We start from the raw sequence: 16,362 nt of genomic DNA, 5'->3' as shown, positions 1-16,362 counted from the left end.
TTTTGCTTTTATTTCTTTTGCCTCAGGGAACATATCTAGAAAAATGTTGCTATGGCTGATGCCAGAGAAATTACTGCCTGTGCTCTTTTCTAGCATTTTTATGGTTTCAGGTCCCGTATTTAGGTCTTTAATCCATTTTGAGTTTATTTTTGTGTATGGTCTAGGAAAGGAGTCCAATTTCATTTTTTGGCATGTGGCTGTCTACTTTTTCCATTTTTCCCAGCACCAATTTGTTGAAGAGAACTGTCTTTTTCCCATTGTATATTTATACCTCCTTCGCTGAATATTAATTGACCATATAATGAAGGCTTTATTTCTAGGTTTTCTGTTCTATTGATGTATGTGTCTATTTTTATGCCTGTATCATAGCGTTTTGATTACTACCACTTTGTAATATAGCTTGAAGTCTGGAATTGTGATATCTCCAGTTTTGTTTTTTTTCAAGATTTCTTTGGCTATTTAGGGTCTTTTATGGCTCCATGAAAATTTTAGGATTGTTTGTTCTAGTTCTGTGAGAAATGTTGTTGGTATTTTGATAGGGATTGCATTAAATCTGTAGATTGCTTTAGGTCGCATAGACGTTTTAACATTTGTTCTTCCAATCCATGAACATGGAATTTCTTTCCATTTGTTTGTGTCATCTTCAGTTTCTTTACTCAATGTTTTATTGTTTTCAGAGTACAAGCCTTTCATTTCTTTGGTTAAGTTTATTCCTAGGTATCTTATTATTTTTGGTACAATTTTAAATAGGATTGTTTTCTTAATTTCACTGTATAGAACTACAACAGATTTCTGTCCATTGAAGTTGTTTCAACTTCACTGAATTAATTTATCAGTTTTAGTAGTTCTTTGGTAGAGTTAACAGGGTTTTCAGTATATAGCTCCATGTCTTCTGCAAGTAGTGAGAGTTTTACTTCTTCCTTGCCAATTTGGATGCCTTTTATTTCTTTATGTTGTCTAACAGCCATGGCTAGGACATCTAGTACTATGTTGAATGTAAGCATTGAGAGTGGACAGCCTTGTCTTATTCCTGACCTTAGGGGAAAAGTTCTCAGTTTTTCTCCATTGAGTATGATTTTTATGTGGGTTTTTCATATAAGGCCTTTAATATTTTGAGGTATGTTCCCTCTAGACCTACTTTTTAAAGGCTTCTTCTGTATCTATTAGAATGATCATATAGCTTTTATTCTTACTCTTGTTCCTGTGATGTATTGTGTTGTTTGATTTATGAACATGGAACCACCCTTGCATTCTGGAAATAAATCACAATTGGTGGGATCCTATGATGAATGATTTTTTAAATGTATTGCTGAATTTGGTTTGCTATTATTTTTTGAGGATTTTTGCATCTATGTTAATCAGAGATATTTGCCTGTTCTCTCTCTCTTTTTTTTTTTTTTTTTTTTTTTTTTTGGTAATGTCTTTGCCTGATTTTGGAATCAGGGTGATATTGGCCTCATAGAATGAATATGGAAGTTTTCCTTCCTCTTCTATTTTTGGAATAGTTTTTAGAAGAATATATGTACGTATATATATACGTATATATATATGTATATATATGTGTACGTATATATATACGTATATATATATGTATATATATGTATACGTATATATATATATTTAATTTTATTTAACATACAGTGCAGTATTGGTTTCAGAAGTAGAATTCAATGATTCATAACTTACATACAACACCCAGTGCTCATCACAACAAGCGCCTTCCTTAATACTCATTGCCTATCTAGCCCATCTCCCATTCATCTCCCTCCATCAACTCTGTTTGTTTTCTATTGTTAAGAGTCCCTTGTGGTTTGTTTTCCTTTATTCTCCCTCACCTCTTTTCATATGTTCATTTGTTTTATTACCTATATTCCCCATATGAGTGAAATCATTTGGTATTTGTCTTTCTGTTTGACTTATGTTATCTACCATAATACTTTCTGGCTCCACCTATGTCATTGCAAATGCCAAGATTTCATTCCTTTTGATGGCCGAGTAATATTCCATTGTGTATATATGCCACATCTTTTTTATGCATTCATCTGTTAATGGACATTTGGGCTTTCTCCATAGTTTGGCTATTGTTGATAATGCTGCTATATATGCCCGGGTGCATGTACCCCTATAACTCTGCATTTGTGTGTCCTTTGGGTAAATAGCTAATAGTGTAATTACTAGACTATAGGGTTGTTCTATTTTTAGTTTTTTTGAGGAATCTCCATACTGTTCTCCAGAATGGCTGTACCAGTTTGTATTCCCACCAGCAGTGCAAGAAGGTTCCCCTTTCTCCACATCCTTGCCAACACCTGTTTTCTTGTGTTGTTAATTTTAGCCATTCTGACAGGTGTGAGGTGGTATCTCATCGTGGTTTTGATTTGTATTTCCTTAATGATGAGTGATGTTGAGCATATTTTAATGTGTCTGTTGGCCATATACATGTCTTCTTTGGAAAAGTGTCTATTCATTTCTTCACCGGATTATTTGTTTTTTGGGTGTTAAGTTTGGTAAGTTCTTTATAGATTTTGGATAGCAACCCTTTATCCAATATGTCATTTGCAAATATCTTCTCCCATAGGAGTTGTTTTGTTGATTGTTTCCTTCACTGTGCAAAAGCTTTTTATCTTGATGTTTCCTTTTGCTTTGCTTGCTTTCGGTTACATATCTAGTAAGAAGCTGCTCCAAATGAAGTCAAAGAGGTTGCTGCCTGTGTTCTCCTCTAGGATTTTGAAGTTTCCCTGTCTCACATTTAGGTCTTTCACCCATTTTGAATTTATTTTTGTGTAAGAAAGTGGTTCAGTTTCATTCTTGTGCATGTTACTGTCCAACTCCATTTGTTGAAGACACAGTCTTTTTCCCATTGGCTATACTTCCCTGCTTTGTCGAAGATTAGTTGACCATATAGTTTTGCTTCCTTTAGTATTACTATAGGGTAGTATAGTGGTAGTATCCCTTTGCTTTTGTTTACCTGGAGTGTCTTAATTTCTCATTTATTTATTTTTTTATTTCATACTCAAGTTTTATGGTCTTTTTCTTTATAAAGGAGAGACCGCATGCTTCATATTCACTGTAACAATCTGAATACAACATTGATAGGCTTATAACTTATTTTCTGGTTATTGATCTATTCAAATTTTCTATTTCTTCTTGATTGGGTTTTGGGAGGCTGTATATTTGAAGGAATTTATCCATTTCTTCCAGGTTGTCCAATTTGTTGCCGTAATTTTTAAATGTTTGCTTATTTTGAGAGAGACGGAGAGGAGGGATAGGCAGAGAGAGCAAGGGAGAGCATCATAAGCAGGCTCCACACTGTCACTGCAGAGCCCCATGCTGGGCCTGAACCCATGAACCATAAGATCATGACCTGAGGCAAAATCAAGAGTTGGACACTTAACCAACTGAGCCACCCAGGCACCCTGGCATAATTATTTAAATAATATTCTTACACATCTGCTTGTATTTATATGGTGTTGGCTATTATTTCTCCTGTTTCATGAGTGATTGTGTTTATTGGGGTCCTGGCTCCTGCTCTTCCTCACCCTCTACCCTTCCCCTTCTTTTTGTCTTTCTTCTGAGTCTGGCTAGAGGTAATCAATTTTTTTGACCATTTCAAAGAACTAGCTCCTGTTTGCATTGATCCTTTCTCCTGCCTTTTTTTTTTTAAGTTTCTATTTCATTTATTTCTACTCTAATCTTTATTCCTTCTTTCTGCTCATTTTGAGTTTTGTTATCATTTTTCTAGCTCCCTGAGGTATCCAGTTAGGTTGTTAGAGATTTTGTTGTTTCTTGAGGTAGACCTGCTTTGCTACAAACCTCCCTCTCAGAACTGCTTGTACTGCATCCTATAGATTTTGCACCATTATGTTTTCATTTTCATTTGTTCTCATGTGATTGTTTATTCCTTCTTCAATTTCTTGGTTGACTCCCATTCATTGTTTAGTAGCATGTGATTTAACATTCATGTATTTGTGCTCTTTCCAGATTTTTTTCTTGTGCTTTATATCTAGTTTCATAGCATTGCGGTTCAGAAAAGATGCATAGTGTAACTTCAATCCTTTGACTTTGTTGAGACTTGTTTTGTGACCTAATATGTGATCTATTCTGGAGAATGTTCCATATGCACTTAAAAAGGATGTGTATTCTGCTGTTTTAGGATGGAATATTATGAATAGATATGTGTTAGAGCCATCTGTTCCATTGTGTTATTCAAATCCACTATTTCCTTGTCGATTCTATGTAAATGATCTGCCCATCGATGTAAGTGGGGGTGTTAACTTCGTTTACTATTATTGTATTACTATTGACTAGTTCATTTACATTTGTTATTAACTACTTTATATATTTGGGTGATCCCATGTTGGGTGCATAAATATTTGTAATTGGTATGCTTTCTTGTTGGATTATCCCCTCTATGATTATATAGTTCCTCTTTGTCGCTTGTTGCAGTCTTTGTGTTCAAGTGTATTTTGTCCTATATAAATATTACTACCTGAGCTTTCTTTTGACAACCATTTGCATGACAAATCTCTATCCCCTTACTTTCAATCTGCAGGTGTCTTTTGGACTGAAATGAGTCTCTTCTAGGGTCTTGTTTTTATACACTCTCATTTGGGAGATATTCTGCTGGATTCTCATTTTGTCTAACTGTGTCTGTTTCTGTGTGTTAGGAAAGTCAGCTACATCTCTTGATCTTGAAGGTAAAGGCCTTGTGGAGAAGAGGTCCTGTAGTGCCCTACAGTGGAGTGTCTCCTCTTCCCCGGGGCCTGGCACTTGAGGGAGCATCTCCTATGTGTGCTGAGTGTACTCTTTTCTCTTCAGTCAAGTTGTCTGGAGAAGCTCACTATGCCTGTTGTGGGCCCTGTTTGGTCCCTGGCTATATGGGGCAGGTTTTAACAAGGGGTGTGCTAGTCTGCTTGTGCTAGTCCACCACTGCTGCTGGAACTGAAGCCCTGCAAAGTGTACAGGTCGGGAGACAAGGTGTTGGTGGGGGTTTGTGCTGGTCTTCTCAGGAAGAGGTCCTCAGTGCCAGGACTGAAGCAATTGTAATTGGCAGAGGCAGATCTTTGGAAGTTTAGGGCTTCACGTAAGAAAATTTGGTAGGGAGTGTTAGCCCTGTGCTGGTTCCTGCAGGTGGCTATGTGTTTACATTGGGGGGTGGGGGAGGGAAATGTCATCTAGCTCCTTTGTTCCTGCAGCAGTTTCATGGTGATCCCTGCCTCTAACTGCCAGCTCTGAGATGAGTAAACAATCTCCCTCCCTTCTGCCCCAGTCATTTTTCAAACTGCTGCTTCCTCACTGTGTCTCCTCTGGCTGTTTGTCCTGCTGTCTCTTTAGGGGCAGGAACTTGGCTTCCTCAAGACTCTCGCAGAGCCTAGCCCACTTAATTTTTGAATTGCAAGTTTTAAGTCTTCCTGATTGTAAGAACTCACAAAATTCAGCCCTTCTTGCTTTTAAAGCCAAATATTATGGGGATTTGTCTTGCCCATTTGGGCTCCCCAGTATGATAATCTATTTCTGTGCCCTTCTCTGTGCCACTCACTCCCTTTTCACCCTGGATGGCCATGGTCCATTTTGCTCCTAAACTGCATTTCCCCCTTCTTATCTTTTTGGTGTAGTTTCTTCTCTATCTTTAGTTGTGGAGTTTGTTTTGCCAGTCTTTGGATCATTTCTTTTGGGTTTTGCCAATGTGAGTGTTATCTAGGTATACCAGAAGGTCCAGGGGGGCTTAGGGTCCTCCTATCCTGCCATCTTCTCATGGTGCCCTGAAGATTTTTTAATAAGAAAAATTATCACCAGAACTATGATATCCACAATTAATACTCTGAACCAAGGCATGAAGCAAAACAAAGCACCACCTAGTAATCTGTAATCCAGGATTCACAGAGGTGGATATGGGACATATTTGCCAGGGATGAATAAAATGCATTACGGAAATTTCAAAGTAATGAAAAGCATAACAAAAAAGAATGTTAACAAAGTGATCTATTTCCACTATTGCCCAAAATTATAAAAATAGTTGAAAATTTTATAAGTTGGTGAATATTTTACTCAGCACATGTTTTAAAATTAATGTAATATATTTGTAGGCTACCTTTTGCAAGAAGTTTTCTAAAGGCATATTGAAAAGAAGCTATTAGAAAAACATTCTAAGCAAATACATATGAAATAAGAATTCTTTGAGGAATTATAAAGAGGTAATAAGGAAATATAAAATTACATAAAAATTTCAGAACATTAGTTTGAAGGTAAAGGCCACACTTCTATGTCTAAAGTAAGGCTTTTAAGTTTGCTCTTACTGCAACTTTGTTATGGGTAACCACTTTTTTTTCATTGAATCTATAAGGATTTTAGGAACAATATTTTAAAAATAATATAATTATCAAAATAATTTGATAACTATATATTTATATTAAAAATTAAAAATGTAATGCATTTTAAGATAAGTGGTACTCTACATAAATAAAAAATGTTTTTAATTTTAGCTAATTCTTTCCTCTGTTTTTGTTTGTAAATAACATATTTTCACCATTGAATAAAATGTAATCTTTGATTTAGAAAAATCCTATGAAAACAGATAACTCTGCTGAGCTTTGTTGGCATAGCATTTGCTCATGAGAAAATAGCCAGACCCCTTTAACGCTTCATAATAGCAGTAATCTCCTCTGCAATGGTGGCCATTAAATTTATGAAAGTGTATACCATAAATATCACTAACTGGGAAAGACTGCATCTTGAAACTCTTAATGTTTAAATCAATAGTAGTAATATAAATGTTTTTATGATTGAAAAATTTAATTCTATATAGTGCCTGTATGATTCATAATAAAAAATAACTACAGAGTCAACTTAGAAGTATCACATGGTGAACATTTCAAAAGTATGCCTAGTGTTCAAATTAAAATTGTAATTATCATTTTCAGAGACAGGCAGGAAGGATGAGAGAATATTAGCCATTGCTTTCTTCACTTGTCATTAATAAGCATTATGCTTTTCATAATTTGAATAGACCCAAGGAGAGTACAATAAAATGTATTTTATTTCATTTTGAGGTAAAAGTAAAACCATCTCATTAAGAAAATAATGTTATAATGACTAGAGAACAACTGTGCCTACATAACTTTATTGGGAGCAAAGGCCATCCTTAATAGACACAAAGTAAGTACATTACTGAAGCGATGGAGTTTCTGCCATACGTTTTAAATTAAATCCAGTGTTGTCACTAAAAAGATACTACTTCAAGTCATTCACTAACTATAAGTATCAAAAGTTCATGGAATAAAGAATCAGAGACAGAAGGAAGGATGTTCATGATTGTACAAGCATTCCCATAGTATGAGGGATGTTCACTTCTGCCTGTGAAGGGACTCAAGTATTTTTGGGAAAACAACTTTTTGTTTTTAGACAAAACCTCTTGTCTTTATAAGGCATCCTGATGTTTATTATAATGTCATTAAGTATTAGGGTAATTCCTAAGAAATTGCCCCATTATTTATGTGCAAAATTTATAAAAGAGTCTTCAACCTGATCAAAATTTTCCTGTCAATGAGGATAAAGATGAATCCAATTTACTTTTAGGCATTTAATTTTCACCTAACTCAATATAAATATTTTCCCCTCTGCTTCACTGAGGTATAATTGACAAATAAATTGTAAGATACGTCAAATGTACAAGGTGATGAATTGATATATGTATACATTGTGAAAGGATTTCCCCCAATGAGTTAATTAACAGATCCATCACTTCATATGCTTATATCTATCTATCATCAGTGGGAACACTTAACTTTGACTCACAGCAATTTTCTTTTTGTTAGCAAATCTTCTGATACTTTATTATTTTTTAATTTTAATTCCACTGTGGTTAACATACGGTGCTATATTAGTTTCAAGTGTACAATATAGTGATTCAACACTTCCATATATCACTCGGCGCAATTATCAAGATAATTGTACTCTTTTTTTAAAAACAAATTTTTTAAAGTGTTTATTTATTTTTGAGACAGAGACAGAGCATGAGCAGGGGAGGGGCAGAGAGAGAGGGAGACACAGAATCTGAAACAGGCTCCAGGCTCTGAGCTGTCAGCACAGAGCCCGATGCGGGGCTCGAACTCACGGACTGTGAGATCATGACCGAAGCTGAAGTCAGACACTTAACCTACTGAGCCACCCAGGTGCCCCAAGATAATTGTACTCTTAATCCCCATCACCTATTTCAACCCATCCTCAACTCCACCTCTTCTCAGGTAACCATCTTTTTGTTCTCTATACTTAGGAGTCTGTTTTCTGTGGGTTGTTTTGTTTTTTTCCTTTGTTTTGTATCTTAAATTCCACACGTGAGTGAGATCATATAGTATTTGTTTTCTTTGATTGGTTTATTTTACTTAACATTATACTCTCTGCATCCATTCATGTTGTTACAAATGACAAGATTTCATTCTTTTAAAAAAAATAAATATTTATTCAATTTTGAGAGAGAATGAGCAGGGGAAGGGCACAGAGGGACTGAGGCTGCAAAGTGAGCTCTTTGCTGACAGCAGTGAGCCTGATGCAGGGCATAAATTCATGCACCGTGATATATCGTGACCTGAGCTGAAGTCAGACACTCGACTGACTGAGCCACCCAGGTGTCCCAGATTTCATTCTTTTTAAAGGTTGAATAATATTTCATTACACTCACACACATGCACACACATCCCCTAAGTCTTCTTTACCCATTCATCCATTGAGGGACACTTGAGCTGCTTCCATAGTTTGGCTATTGTAAATAATGTTTCAATCAACATTTGGGTACATACATATATCCCTTTAGTGTTTTTTGCGTTTTTTGAGCAAATACCCAGTAATGCAGTTAATGGAAAATAGGGTAGTTCTATTTTTAATTTTTTGAGGAAACCCCATACTGTCATCCACAGTAGTTTTACCCCTTTGCATTTCCACCAATCGTGCAAAAGGGTTCCTTGTTTCCCCACAACCTCACCAACACTTGTTTGAGTTTTTGATTTTAGTCATCCTGACAGGTGTGAGGTGATGGTTCCCTATAATTTTAATTTGCATCTTCCTGAGGATGAGTGATGTTGAACATCTTTTCACATGTGTGTCGGTCGTCTGTATGTCTTCTGTGCATTTTTTAAATTGGACTATTTGGAGGTTTATTTGGTGTTGAGTTGTATAAGTACTTCATAGGTTTTAGATACTAACCCTTTATCAGATACGTCATTTTCAAATATCTTTCCCCATTCATTAGGGTGCCTCTTGGTTTTGTTGACTGTTTCTTTCACTGTTAAGAAGCTTTGTATTTTGATGTAGTCCCAATAGTTTGTTTTTGCTTTAATTTCCCTTGCCTCAGGGAACATATCTAGAAAAATGCTGCTATGGCTGATGCCAGAGAAATTACTGCCTGTGTTCTTTTCTAGCATTTTTATGGTTTCAGGTCCCATATTTAGGTCTTTAATCCATTTTGAGTTTATTTTTGTGTATGGTCTAGGAAAGGGGTCCAGTTTCATTCTTTTGCATGTGGCTGTCTACTTTTTCCATTTTTCCCAGCACCATTTGTTGAAGAGACTTTTTCCCATTGTATATTTATTCCTCCTTTGTTGAATATTAATTGGCCATATAATGTTGGCTTTATTTCTAGATTTTCTGTTCTATTCTATTGAGGTATGTGTCTATTTTTGTGCCTGTACCATACTGATTGATTGATTGATTGATTCCTGCCATACTATACTGTTTTAATTACTACCACTTTGCAATGTAACTTGAAGTCTGGAATTGTTTTTTCTTTTTCAAGAGCACTTTGGCTACTTAGGGTCTTTTGTGGTTCCATGCAAATTTTAGGATTGTTTGTTCTAGTTCTGTGAGAAATGCTGTTGGTATTTTGATAGGGATTACATTAAATCTGTAGATTGCTTTGGGTATGATGGACATTGTAATAACATTTATTCTGGGGTGCCTGGGTGGTTCAGTCAGTTGGGCGTCCAACTTCAGCTCAGGTCATGATCTTGTGGTTCGTGGGTTTGAGCCCTGAATTGGGCTCTGTGCTGACAGCTCAAAGCGTGGAGCCTGCTTCGGGTTCTGTGTCTCCTCTCTCTGTTCCTCCCCTGCTCGCTCTCTCACTCTGAAAAATAAATAAAGATTAAAAAATTTAATAACATTTATTCTTCTAATCAATGAGCGTGGAATGTCTTTCCATTTGTGTCATCATCAGTTTCTTTAATCACTATTTTATACTTTTCAGAGTACAGGTCTTTCACCACTTGGTCTAAATTTATTCCTAGGTACTTTATTATTTTGGGGGCAATTATAAATGGGATTGTGTTCTTAATTTCACTTAAATAAAAGTAATTTTTTAATTTATTCTAGAGACAATAAGATACAGAGTACAAGCAGGGGAGGAGCAGAGAGAGAGAGAGAGGGAGACACAGAATCTGAAGCAGGTTCCAGGCTCTAAGCTGTTAGCACAGAGCCTGATGAGGGGTTCAAACTCACAAACTGCGAGATCATGACCTGATCCCAAGTAGGACACTTAACTCACTGAGCCACCCAGGTGCCCCTTAATTTGACTTCTTGACGTTTCATTTTCATGTATAGGTATGCAATGGATATCTGTGTATCGACTTTGTATCTTGTGACTTTACAAAGTTTGTTTATTCTAATAGTATTTTGGAGTCTTTAGGGTTTTCTATATATAGTATCATGTCATCTGCAAATAGTGAAAAATGTACTTCTTCCTTACAGATTTGGATGTATTTCTTTTTGTGGTCTGATTGTTGTGGCGAAGATTTCTAGTACTATGCTGAATACAAGTGTTGTGAGTGGATGTTTACTTGACCTTATAGGAAAAGCTCTCATTTTTTTCCCCGTTGAATATTATTTTTTTCTGTGGGTTTTTCTTTTTTTTTTTTTTTAATTTTTTTTTCAACGTTTTTTATTTATTTTTTTGGGACAGAGAGAGACAGAGCATGAACAGGGGAGGGGCAGAGAGAGAGGGAGACACAGAATCGGAAACAGGCTCCAGGCTCTGAGCCACCAGCCCAGAGCCTGACGCGGGGCTTGAACTCACGGACCGCGAGATCATGACCTGGCTGAAGTCGGACGCTTAACCGACTGCGCCACCCAGGCGCCCCAGATCTGATATTAGTCTCTTATAGGGTGTATATAGATGGCTCTTGTTTTCTTATACATTCCATCACCTGTGTCTTTTGATTGGAGGATTTAGTCCATTTAAATTTAGATTAATTCTTGATAGGTATCTATTAGCATTTAGTTTCTGGTTGTTTTTGTAATGCCTCCTTAACCTTTTCTCCTCTTGCCCTCTTCTCTCATTGTTTTATGGCTCTCTTTAGAAATATACTTGGATTCCTTTCTCTTAATTTTTGGCATATCTATACTGGTTTTGATTTGTGGATACCACAAATGATGGGTATATCATCTTCTGCATATAATAATGTATACTAATTTGATGGCTACTTAAGTTTGAATTCATTATAAAAGCATTAAATTTTTATTATCCTCCACCCAACATTTTAGGTATATGTTGTCATACCTTAATTCCTTTTATTTTGGAGTCCCTTGAATGATTTTTATGGATACACTTAATTTTAGTGCTTTTGTCTATCCTACTTTTCTTACTCCTACTTAGGATCTTTCTTTTCCACTCATAGAGTCTCCACAAACATTTACTGTAGAGCTAGCTTAATGATCATGAATTCCTTTAACTTTTGTGGGGAAAACTCTTACCTATCCTTCTACTGTGAATGATAGTCTTGCTGGATAGAATATTCTTTGCTGCAGGTTTCTTCCTTTCAGCAGTTTAAATATATCATGCCACTCTGTTCTGGCCTGTAAGCTTTCTGCTGGGGGGGAAAAAAAAAGCTTATAGCCGTATGGGGTTTCCTTTGTATGTAGCTGTTTTCTTTCGCCGATTTTAAAATTCTTTCTTCACCACTACCTTTTGCCATTTTCGCTAGTATGTATCTTGGTATGTGTTGATTTTGTGGGGGATTCTTAGTGCCTCCTGGATCTGGTTTTGTTTCCATCCCCAGATTAGGAAGTGTTCAACTCTACTTTTTTCAAACAAGTTTTCTTCTCCTCTTCTGGGATCCCTATAATGTGAATGTGATTATGCTTGATAATGTGCTTGATGGCACTGATTTCCTTCAATCTAGTCCCATGTATTGTTAATATTTTTTCTTTGTCCTGTTCATTTTGATTGCTTTCTGTTATTCTCTATTCCTTGTCACTGCTTGGTTCTGCTACTTCTTCTAGTCTATTTTTTATTCCTCTAGTGTATTTTTAACTTCAGTTACTGAATTCTTCATCTCTGATTGGTTTTTGTTTTAATATTTTCTATCTCTTTGTTTAGAGTCTTGCTGAAATCCTCCACTCTTTTCTCAAGTCTAGTAACTCTCTTTATGACCACTGCTTGAAATTTTCTATCAGGCACATTAGTTATCTCTGTTTTCATTTAGGTCTCTTGTTGTGATTTATCCCTGTTCTTCCATTTGGGACATATTCCTCTGTCTCTTCATTTTATCTAAGTCTCTATTTCTATGTGTTGGGAAAGTCAGCTACATCTTCTGCTCTTGCAAGTAGGGGCTTTATGAAGAAGAGGTCTTGTGGTGCCCTGTAGTGTAATGTCCCTGTTTACCAGGACCTGGTACTTCAGGGATGTCTGCTATGTGTGTTGCATGCACCCTACTGTTTGGCTGAGCCACATTTGTCTTCAGTCCAGTCATCTGCAAATGGCTGTCTTTGCTTATTGTGGGCAGGGTTAGGTCCACAGAGGAGTGTGGGGTGGGGCATGCTTTTAGCCACCTATTGAGAGTGGGCATGATGTGCTTATTCCCATAAGTATCCATGTATCCAGACTGAGGAACAGGGGATGGAAATGGCATCTGCCAGCCCTTTTGTTCTTGGAGAAATCTCCCAAAGATTCCTGCCTGTCCAGCACAGGCTGAGATTAATACACACATCTCCTTCCCATATACCTCAGATTTTTTAAAAGCGCTGCTTCTATGCTGTATCTTAGCAGGCCTGTTTGTTGTGATGTGTCTCTAAAGGTTGGGATTCCATTTCTTCTTTCCCTCCAGGCTCTCCCAGTGCTGAGCCTCCCTGATTTTCAAAGTTCCAGGTGGTCTTAGTGATTGTAATAATTTGGAAAGTTAAATCCCTCTGGGTTACAAATCCAAATGTTATGGGAATTCATCTCCCAGTGTGGGTGTCCTGTGACTGGTGTGGGGTCTGCTTCTCATTCATTCTCCATGCCTGCAACGGCCCTCCCTCCTGCAGACAGTCTCACAGGTCTCACCTGGTTCATGACTATGTTTCTATCCATCCTATCATTTTCAGTGTGGCCACTTCCCTACCTTTAGCAGTGGAGACTCTGTTCTGTCAGACTTTGGCTCATTTTCTGCATTACTTACATTGATGTGGTGTTTTCTAGTTGTATTCACGGGACGATTTGAGTTACGGTTGCTCCTACTCCAACAAATTTCCTAGAATCTAGTAAGTCTTATTTAAAAAAAAAAAAATGTATATATATATATATATATATATATATATATATATATATATATATAGCACAACATCAGCTATAAATTATCAGAATATTGTTTGTCTATACTTACTTTCAGCTAATGATTACAGGTAGTACTTCATCTACTATTGGGGCAAAGTGTCTAAGGAAGCACATCAATATCTTTAGATGGTTATTTAGTTACTACTAGAGTTTTAGAGTAGTAGCAGTCCTACTGTTACTCTTAGAAACACTAGATTTGATTGTATCAAATAATTGGGGTGTCAGAAAAATAAAGTAGGAATTACACTTAAGGGTCAGACCATCAAAGTTGAATGTGTAGATCGCATGAATTTCCTTTAGAAATCCTGAGAGAACATGGGCTAAAAAGTAATTAAATAAAAGTTAGCTTATCTCAATTCATTTAAAATGAAGACAAAGTTACCTTAATTTGGGAAGTTAATGTAAACACTAATTGTTGTAAAAAAAAAATTGTACCAGGTACTTATATAGAATAAATAATATATTTTTAATGGGATTTTAAACAGTAGTTCATTGAAATTTTGTTAAAAAAAATGGTAGCTTAAGTTTAAACAAACAAGATGTTTTAAAACACCACAAAATCTCAGTCTATAAATAGGGAATAGCTTTCAACAACAAATGGGTCATCCACTGTAACAAAAATACAGGATAACAGTTAAATTTGGATTTTATATTTCAGGATATACTTACACCAACAACAACCAAAAAATATCAGGGGTGCCTGGGTGACTCAGTCGGTTAAGCAAATGACTTGATTTTGGCTTAGGTCATGATCTCACAGTTCATGGGATTGAGCTCCATGTTGGGCTCTGTGCTGACAGTGTGGAGCTTGCTTGGAATTCTCTCTCTCCTTCCTCCACTTGCGCTCTCTCTCAAAATAAATAATAAATAAGAAACATGAAAAAAAATCAATGATTAGCTAGATGTTCTTTACATTTTATGGCAACACAAAAATCCTGTAAGAAGGCCTTTTCTCACTTTAAAACAAAAAACAGATAAATGACTTTGTGCAGCATTGCAAATAATGTTAAAAACAGCAAGAATCACACAGAACAACCACATTTCTCAGCAACCAGGATGAATTAACTTTTGTGTTTTAAGTTTTTCTCACATATTCTACTAAAGAACCCAAATGAAAGAGAAATTTCAATAACTAAATCCGTGGGATACATTACTTTAAGTCACATATCTCAAATTACAAAATTCTTTGAAGTTTTGTTTCTTATGATAAAGACATTGTAATTCATACATATATGAGTTTATGTTAGTTTAAAAATAATGCTCTAAATTATTTATAACTGAATAAAACCAGTGGCCTAGCCAGAGTGTCATTTTTATCCTAAAGATTTTCCTTTGCCCTGGCACACTTGCAAGGGCATCTATGTCCCAGTTAGTGAATTGTTGGTATAATCGTGTTAGCAAAACACATGGAATTCTGGAAGTCTGCCTCAAGTAGACCCACTGTTTATTCAGTTTTCCAAGCCAACAATCTGGAAGAAAATTTTGCCTGTTTTTCTATGCTTTTCATATCCTTAGTCTTACTCATGGTATATACCATGTCATTTATCACCCTTACATTCCCAGCTACTCATCATTTCTTGCCTAAATACCTTCAAAAGCATCTCAATGGTGACTCTGCCTTCACGCCCCTTCTTGTTCCAATCCAACCTCCATACTGCAACCAGAAATATTTCTGTACACAGAAGATGTATTACTTCATTACTGTATTTATTCCCTGCTTAAAACACTTCAGTGACTTTCCTTTATTTTCAAGTACATACTCCTTAGTTGAATTACAAGTTCTGTCATGGTCAGAATGTAGTTCCTTCAGCCTTTTCCTCTTTTAGATTACATTTACTTGTCTTTCAACCCATTTCCTTTGTATGAACCCTTCCTTGATTTCACGAAAATGACCTTTTTGAATTTTCTATGGCCTTAATTGAACCATGTAAGTGTCTTGGAGGTATTCTTATTTACTCGGTATTGAAATTATTCCTAAAATATTGGTCACTCCTATTTGACCCAAAGACTTACAGAGCATAATTTGTCTTTTAACTCAATATATACTTAGTATATGGTATATTGTGCCATACAGTATATGGTGCCTAGAACATTGCAATCACTCAATAAATGCTTATGGGTTGACTATATGAGTGAACAACCTGTGTTCTAGTTCTAGATCAAATAGTAACTGGTTATCATCTTGGGGAAAATATTCAACATACTTGAATCTCTGTTTCTGAGCCATAAGATAAGTGATGGAGCCAAGGGTGGTCAGTAAAATCTCTTTCACTCTGGTATTCTCAACTATATTTAAGTTTAGTACTCCTATTTTTCTAACACATTGAATTTTTCTGAAATATAAATTTAATCAAGTGATATATTTATTGTACATTTGCTACCCCTGTGGCAGTTCCAAAAGTACAATGGGAAGACATGAATGACATATCGCTGTTCAGGTAGCATAATGATCAGAGACAAGGATCATTTATCATGCTTCAACTAGGCCTTAAATTATGATAAAAATGCACTGAGACTTACTTCTGCTGATTTCATTAAAATGTAGTCCTATCCTCCTGTGGCAGGCATTTCAGCTTAGACTCCCCACTGGCAACTTTATAATATTAAAGGACAACAAAATGAGTCATGAATGATGAAAATAGAGTTACAAATAATTAGAATACCTGAAGGTGAAATATGTTGAATATTTTGTTTGTTTTTAAGTAAACAAAAGCAGGTTTAGTCATCAACTTGTTTGTTTTGGTTAAGTAGTTATTATACATTTATATTATTTAAACAATATAACCAGG

This window comes from Leopardus geoffroyi, chromosome A1 (genome assembly GCF_018350155.1).
Source record: "Leopardus geoffroyi isolate Oge1 chromosome A1, O.geoffroyi_Oge1_pat1.0, whole genome shotgun sequence".
NCBI classification, from domain to species: Eukaryota; Metazoa; Chordata; class Mammalia; order Carnivora; family Felidae; genus Leopardus; species Leopardus geoffroyi.
Note: the sequence above shows the minus strand (reverse complement) of the source record.